The following is a 7,785-nucleotide window of genomic DNA, read 5'->3' as shown; positions in this document are numbered from 1 at the left end:
TGCCCCCCCCACCCCCACCCCTGGCCTCTGGCCTTTTGGCTGTGCAGCTACTTGGTTACACACTGCAGAGGCACAGGGGGAAAAAAGCCATTGTCCTGAGCTCCAGAAGTGAACAACAGAGAGAGTGCCTGTCTTAGGCTCCCTGAGGAAAACAAGCCCACTGGAAAAGTGAAGGGAATCTCTGTAATAAAGGCACACCAGACCACCGTGATTGGTAAGTTGGAGGGATTATCATCTCCCATCAGAAACTGATGGGGAAAAGCAGCTGAAACCTGCAGCAGAAACTTGCAGAGTGCAACCCTGCAGGAGGACAGGGAGCTCAACTTGGGACTTGCAATCAGAAATCTGCCTGAATGTCACTGGTCTGGGTCTAGCTTACTGAGACTCATTGACCTATAACTGCACACTGCTTCCCATGTTGTCTATTGTGACAGCAGAGACACACCTCGAAGGAGGCCCTTTATTTTTTAAAGGTGATAGATTAATAACTACCACAAATTGTCATTCTTTAAGAGGTATTTGATACTATGGTGTTGCTGATTGTATGACTTGGGCTAAGATGTCGTGATTGATCCAAACAGTTTTCTTTTCTGGTATAATGAACATGAGATAGCCTCAGAGTCATTAGAGACTCAAAACCTAAAGACCAGATATATCTGGTAGACACCTCTGAGAAGCAATCATTCCATAAAGGTTTTTAATAGACCAACAAAAATACTTACAATAAACAACTTCATAATATCAACCCAGGAAATAAACCAGGGACAGTACCAAAAACAAAAATGAGAAGGCATTTAAGCAAGTCACAAACCCAGACTTCCACCCCACAAAAAGCATTTTCTGGGGGAAATGAGGTGCAAAAGTCTGATAATCAACCACCTGGACACCCTGAACTGATAGCACAGGAAATAACAAAACAGATGAATGAGGCTCTAGAAAAATTCAAAGCATAAATAATCTCCCAGATAATTACAGAGCTGGTGAGCAGAGTGAAAGACATGATTAGAGGCTCTAGAACAGAAACTGATTAAAAAAAAAAATGATGAGCTCAGAAACATGCTAGAAGCCAGGAATGCCCAGCATAAGAAAGAAATGGAAACCATGATTGCCCAACATAAGAAAGAAACAGAATCCATGAAACAGATTCAAACAGATATTCAGGAGATTAAAAACTCCATTGAAAGCATGCAGAGCAGATTAGCAGAATCTGAAGATAGAATATCAAATATAGAAGACAGGATTGCGGTGAAGGACCATGAAAACAGAGATTTCTTAAAAATAGTAAGGGACCATGAGAAATCAATTCAACAGCTGCTAGATGATACAAAGAAGAATAACATAAGACTGATAGGAGTCCGTGAAAAAACATGAGAAAGTACAATTGACATAAAAAAAACTGTTCACAGAAGTAATAGTAGAAAACTTCCCAGACAGAGGAGGAGAATTGGACATACAGATAAGTGAGGCATATAGAACTCCAACTACCATGATCAAAAAAAATCTACACCTAGACATATAATAGTCAAGATCCCAGAAACCCAACAGAAGAACAAAATCCTACAGGCAGTTAGAGAAAAGAAACAAATCACCTATAAAGGAAAGCCCATCAGAATCACAACAGTCTTCTCAACACAAACCCTCAAATCAAGGAGAGCCTGGAGTGAAGTATTTCAAGCCCTAAAAGAAAATAACTTCCAACCTAGACTGTTGTATCCTGCAAAATTATCTTTCAAAATTGATGGGAAATTAGATACTTCCATGACAAAGAACACCTGAGAAATTTCATGAACACCAAACCAGCACTCCAAACTATTCTAAGCAATATCCTAGAAAAAGGCTACGAAGGTCACAACTCCATGAGGCTCAACAGAGGGAAGCCACCAGACAAGGTAAGAAACTAAAGGGAAATGGGGAAAAAGAAATAAGAGCCAACAACAGCAAAACATCATGACAAGGATGAGTCAATATCTCTCAATTATAACTATCAATGTTAATGGCCTCAATTCACCAATCAAAAGAAGTAGACTGACAATGGATTAAGAAGCAAAATCCAGCAATATGCTGTATACAAGAAACACATCTAAATCAAAAATAAATCCATAGACTGAAAGTATTACATCCTTGTGAAGGGAATAATCCAAGAGAAAGCGATGACAATCCTAAATATATATAGACCAAATACGAATGCCCCCAACTATACAAAACAAATTTTAATGTACATGAAAAACCAAATAGGCACTAATACAGTTGTAGTGGGGAACCTCAATACCCCACTATCATAAATAGACAGATCATCTAGACAAAAAATTAACAACAAAATTCTAGAACTGAACCAAGCTATTGAACAAATGGACTTAATAGATATTTACAGAGTGTTCCACCCCACAAAATCATAATACACATTCTTTTCAGCTGCACAAGGGTCATTCTCCAAAATAGACCACATGCTAGCTCACAGGACATGTCTAAGTCAATTTAAAAGAATTAAAATTACCCTCTGTATATTATCAGACCACAGTGCAATAAAATTGGAGATCAATAACATGAGAAACTGCAAAACTCTCACCAACACCTGGAAATTGAATAACACCCTCCTGAACAACCAATGGGTCACAGAGGAAATTAAAGAAGAAATTAGACAGTTTCTACAAGTAAATGATGATGCCAGTACAACATTTAGGAATCTATGGGACCCAATGAAAGCAGTTCTACTTGGGAAATTCATAGCAGTGAATGCCCATATTAGGAAAACAGAGAGAACTCAGATAAATAATCTAATGCAGAACCTCAAACTCCTAGAAAAAGAAGGGAATAACAAACAAACTCAAAGCCCGCACAAGAGAGGAAATTGTAAAGATCAGAGTAGAAATCAATGCAATGGAGAGTAAGAGAAGGATACAGAAAATTGATGAATCAAAGAGTTGGTTTTTTGAAAGAATAAATAAACTCGATAAACCTTTAGCCAACCTTATCAAAAAAAGAAAAGAAAAGACTCAAATCCATGCAATTAAGAACAAAAAAGGGGAAGTCACAACGGAACCAGCAGAAATCCAGAGGATCATCAATACCTACTTCAAGAACCTGTACTCTAATAAAATGGAAAACACAGAAGAAATGGACAGATTCCTAGATACATACGAATTGCCAAAGTTAAATGAAGAAGATACAGAAATTCTAAACACCCCAATTACAATGAGTGAAATTGAAAATCTAATAAAAAGTTTACCAACAAAGAAAAGCCCAGGTCCTGATGGCTTCACTACTGAATTCTACAAGACATTCAAAAAAAAAACTAATGCCATTACTCTTTAAACTTATCAAGGAAGTTGAAATGGAAGCAATACTTCTAAATTCATTCCTGGAAGTAAGTGTTACTTTGATTCCAAAACCAGGGAAAGACCCAACCCAAAAAGAGAACTACAGGGCAATCTCCCTAATCAACATAGACGCAAAAATCCTCAACAAGATACTGGCAAACAGAATACAGAGGGATCATACGCCCTGACCAAGTCAGATTTATCCCAGGGATGCAAGGATGGTTCAACATAAGTAAATCAATAAATGTAATACACTATATTAACAGAGTCAAGGACAAAAACCATATGATCATCTCAATCGATGTAGAAAAGGCATTCGACAAAATCCAACACCCATTCATGATAAAAACCCTACAGAAAATTGGAATAGAAGGTCTTTATCTCAACCTGATTAAGGCTATCTGTGAAAAACCAATAGCCAACATTATACTAAATGGTCAAAAACTGAAAACTTTCACGCTAAAGTCAAGAACAAGACATGGATGCCCACTATCACCACTCCTGTTCAATATTGTTCTGGAAACAGCAATTAGAAAAGAGAAAGAAATAAAGGAATAAAGATAGGAAAGGAAGAAGTTAAACTCTCATTATTTGCTGATGATATGATACTTTACATAGAAGACCCAAAAAACTCTACCAAAAGACTTCTGGACTTAATTGACAAATTCAGTAGAGTAGCTGGATATAAGGTCAACACTCAAAAAAACAATAGCCTTCTTATACACAAATAGCAGACTCACTGAGGAAATTAGGGAAATAATTCCTTTTACAATAGCATCCAAAAAATGAAATATTTAGGAATCAATCTAACAAAGGAAGCAAAAGACCTCTACGCTGAAAACTACAGCACCCTGAAAAAGGAGATTGAGGAAGATATAAGAAAATGGAAAGATATCCCTTGTTCCTGGGTAGGAAGAATCAATATAGTCAAAATGGCCATACTTCCAAAACTGCTATATAGATTTAATGCAGTGCCTATTGAAATTCCAACAATATACTTCACAGATCTAGAGAAAACAATTCAAAAATTCATTTGGAACCAGAAGAGACCTAGAATAGCAAAAACAATTCTGGGCAACAGAGACATGGCTGGGGGTATCATAATACCCAACTTGAAGCTATACTACAAAGCTACTGTGATAAAAACAGCATGGTACTGGCAAAGAATCAGACCTGAGGATCAGTGGAATGGATTAGAAGATGCAAAAACAACTTCAGTCATACTCAGCCACCTCATCTTTGACAAAGGAGCCAACCACCATTATTGGAGGGAAGATAGCCTATTTAATAAATGGTATTTGGATTTCAACCTATCAGAGATTAAAACTAGATCCATATCTATCACCATGCACTAAACTGAGATCTAAGTGGATTAAAGATCTAAATATTAAGACAGAAACACTAAACTTTCTGGAAGATAAATTAGGTAGAACTCTTGAAGATATTGGCATAGGAAAAGACTTTATGAACAAAACCTGAGTAGCATGGGAACTAGCACAAAGAATCAACAACTGGGATTTCATCTTATTGAAAAGCTTTTGCACTGCAAGAGAAACCACCAACAGAGCTAACAGACAACCTACAATGTGGTAAAAAATTTTTAGCAGCTGTAACTCAGACAAAGGGCTACTATCTAGAATATATAAAGAACTGAAAATAATCAGAGCCCCCAACTTCAAAGACCCAATTCAAAAATGGGCATCTGAAATGAACAGACATTTCTCAGACAAAGAAGTAAAAGCAGCAAATAAACATATGAAAAAATGTTCAACATCACTAGTCATTCGAGATATGCAGATGAAAACAATACTGAGATTCCACCTCACCCCAGAAAGAATGGCTGCTCTCAAGAAATCAACCAATAACAAATGCTGGCAGGGGTGTGGAGAGAAAGGAACCCTTCTCCATTGTTGGTGGGAGTGCAGACTGGTGCAACCACTATGGAAATCAGTGTGGAGATACCTCAAAGAACTAGGGCTGGAGGTCCCATTTGACCCAGACATTTTCCTGTTGGGTATTTTCCCAAAAGAATTAAAAGAATCATACCACAGAGATATATGTGTACCCATGTTTATTGTGGCACAGTTTGTAATAGTTAAAGCTTGGAAACAGCCTAAGTGCCCATCAACTGGAAACTGGATAAAAAAGATATGTTTTTTTATAAAATGGAGTACTACTCAGCCATAAAGTACGAGAAACTAGAGTCATTTATAGCTACATGAATGCATATTGAGGCCATACTCTTAAGTGAAATAAATAAGACACACATGTGTAAATACCAAATAGTTTCTCTAGTGTGAGATACTGAGAGTGTAAATAAGGACTTAAAGGATTAATGACTAATAATTGATACTTTGAAATAGGAAAAGGTCCAAAGGGGTAGGGGTGGTAGGAGGGGAAGGGGAAAGGAAAGAATGGAAAGGAAAAATCATGAGAAAAGAAAAAAATGGAAACGAAGTCTATGTAAATAGGGAAGGGTTGAGGGGTGAAGGGCGCACAGGTATTGGGGAAAAAATGAGAACCAAGATACATCATGTACAGGTACAAGCACCCAAAGATAAATGTAAATGTATTGTATACCTAAAATGTACCAATAAAAGAATTTAAGAAAAAAAAAGTGTTCATACAACTTAATAGCAGAAAAACAAATAATCCAATTTAAAATGGGCAAAGAATCCAAGTGGACATTTCTACAAAGAAGACATACAAAAGGCCAATAGGTATATTAAAAAGTGTTCAACATCATTAATCATCATGGAAATGCAAATGAAAACCATAATGAGATATCATCTTTTACCCATTAGGATGACCACTATCCAAAAGTCAAGAAATAATAAATGTCGCCAAGGGTGTAGAGAGAAGAAAACCCTTGTACATTATGTATAGACATGTATGCTGGTAGAACTATTATGGAAAGCAGTATGGAGGTCCCTAAGAAATTATAAAGAACAACTATCATATGAAACAGAAACTGTTGTTCTGGGCATAGACCCAAAGGAAATTCAATCTTTATGCTGGAAAGAAATCTGCATTCCTATATTAATTGCAGCTTTATTCTCAATATCTAAGACATATAAATAATCTAAGTATCCAATGATAGGTGAATGGATAAATAAACTGTAGTACCAAATACATGTAATGCAATAGAACATTAAGAAGAGATTTAGCCATTTACCACAACTTGGATGAACATGAGGACATATACTAAGCAAAATAATTGAGACGCAAAAATAAAAATGCTGTATCATCTCATTTACATATGAAATTTTTTTGAAAATTAAATATACAGAAACAGAATAAGAGTGATAGCCAAATGTGGGAGTGGGAGAAGATATGGAAGGATATAGGTCAGAGGCTACAATGTAGGTCAACAGATCTGGTGTACAAGATGGGGAGTATTGTTAATAAAATTACACTGTATTTGAGATTCTTGCTGAAGGAGTAGATTTCAACTGCTCTTAATATAAAAATAAAAAGCGATAATTATGTGAAATGATAAATACATTCATCTGCTTCACGATAATAACTATTTTACTATTTATATGAACCCCAAAACATCATGATGTATCTCTTATGTATACACAACAAAATTAATTTTTAAAATTAAAAAAGTAAAAATTAGCCAGGTGTGGTGGCACACATTGGAGGCCAGCCTCCATTACATAATGAGTTCAAGGCCAACCAACCTAAACTAGATTAGTGAGAGTCTGTCTCAAAAAACCAAAAAATAAAATAAAATACCAGAAGCCAGAAGCTTGCCAGAATACCTTTTACAGGTGCATGTTATGTATCATATGCAAGCAAAGGTAAACCCCAACAAAGGAAAGTAATCTGGGATCATTAAACCACAAAATATTAGCAAAAGAAACCTGATAGGTCATGCAGTGTTAGCTCTCATGTTCCTTCAGGGGGAAGAGTGAGACAAGAGGATAATGTGTCTCACTCACCTTCGCACAGACAGGTCAGTGTTGCATGGAACAGATGAAAAACTTGAATAAATAAACAAAAATTTTGGTTGGTAAATGTGCATTTTTCTTTGCATAAATTTGTTCTAAATTAGCAGTTGGTAACCTAAAGCCAAATCTGGCCAATAGCCTTTTCCTGTGTGAGCTGAGAGTTGAAAATGCTTGTACATTTTTGAATACTACAAAAGTAATGAAAAAATAATATTTTTGATAAGTGAAAACTTTATGAAATTCAAATTTCGATGTTCATAAACAAAGTCTTTCTGGTGCATAACTGTGTTTGTTTGTTTGTTTGTTTGCAGCCTGTGGCAGCCTTCATGTTGCAACAACAGTGAGTAGTGGCACTAATACCATTATAATTCAAAAATCTAAGTTGTTTATTACCTAGTTCTTCAGGGAAAAAATTTACGGACTTCTGCTCTAAATGACAGAGCTCAAAGAAGTATAACACATATGAGTCTACAAATAGATTCTCTCAGTTCATGATCTGATTTCTATGCTTC

The 7,785-nt window shown here is 36.1% G+C and overlaps 1 protein-coding gene across 1 annotated transcript in view; it reads right to left on the bottom strand.

The window, feature by feature from the left end:
* Positions 1-7,785, bottom strand: part of Fgf12 (fibroblast growth factor 12) — a 533,909-nt gene that overhangs the window by 450,146 nt on the left and 75,978 nt on the right. The window lies entirely within an intron of this gene.

This window comes from Heterocephalus glaber, unplaced genomic scaffold, assembly GCF_053883595.1.
Source record: "Heterocephalus glaber isolate CG9 unplaced genomic scaffold, H.glaber_assembly_v1.0 deba00001504, whole genome shotgun sequence".
Taxonomy (NCBI): domain Eukaryota; kingdom Metazoa; phylum Chordata; class Mammalia; order Rodentia; family Bathyergidae; genus Heterocephalus; species Heterocephalus glaber.
The sequence above is the reverse complement of the archived record's forward strand: the minus strand, read 5'-3'. Positions and strand labels throughout refer to the sequence as shown.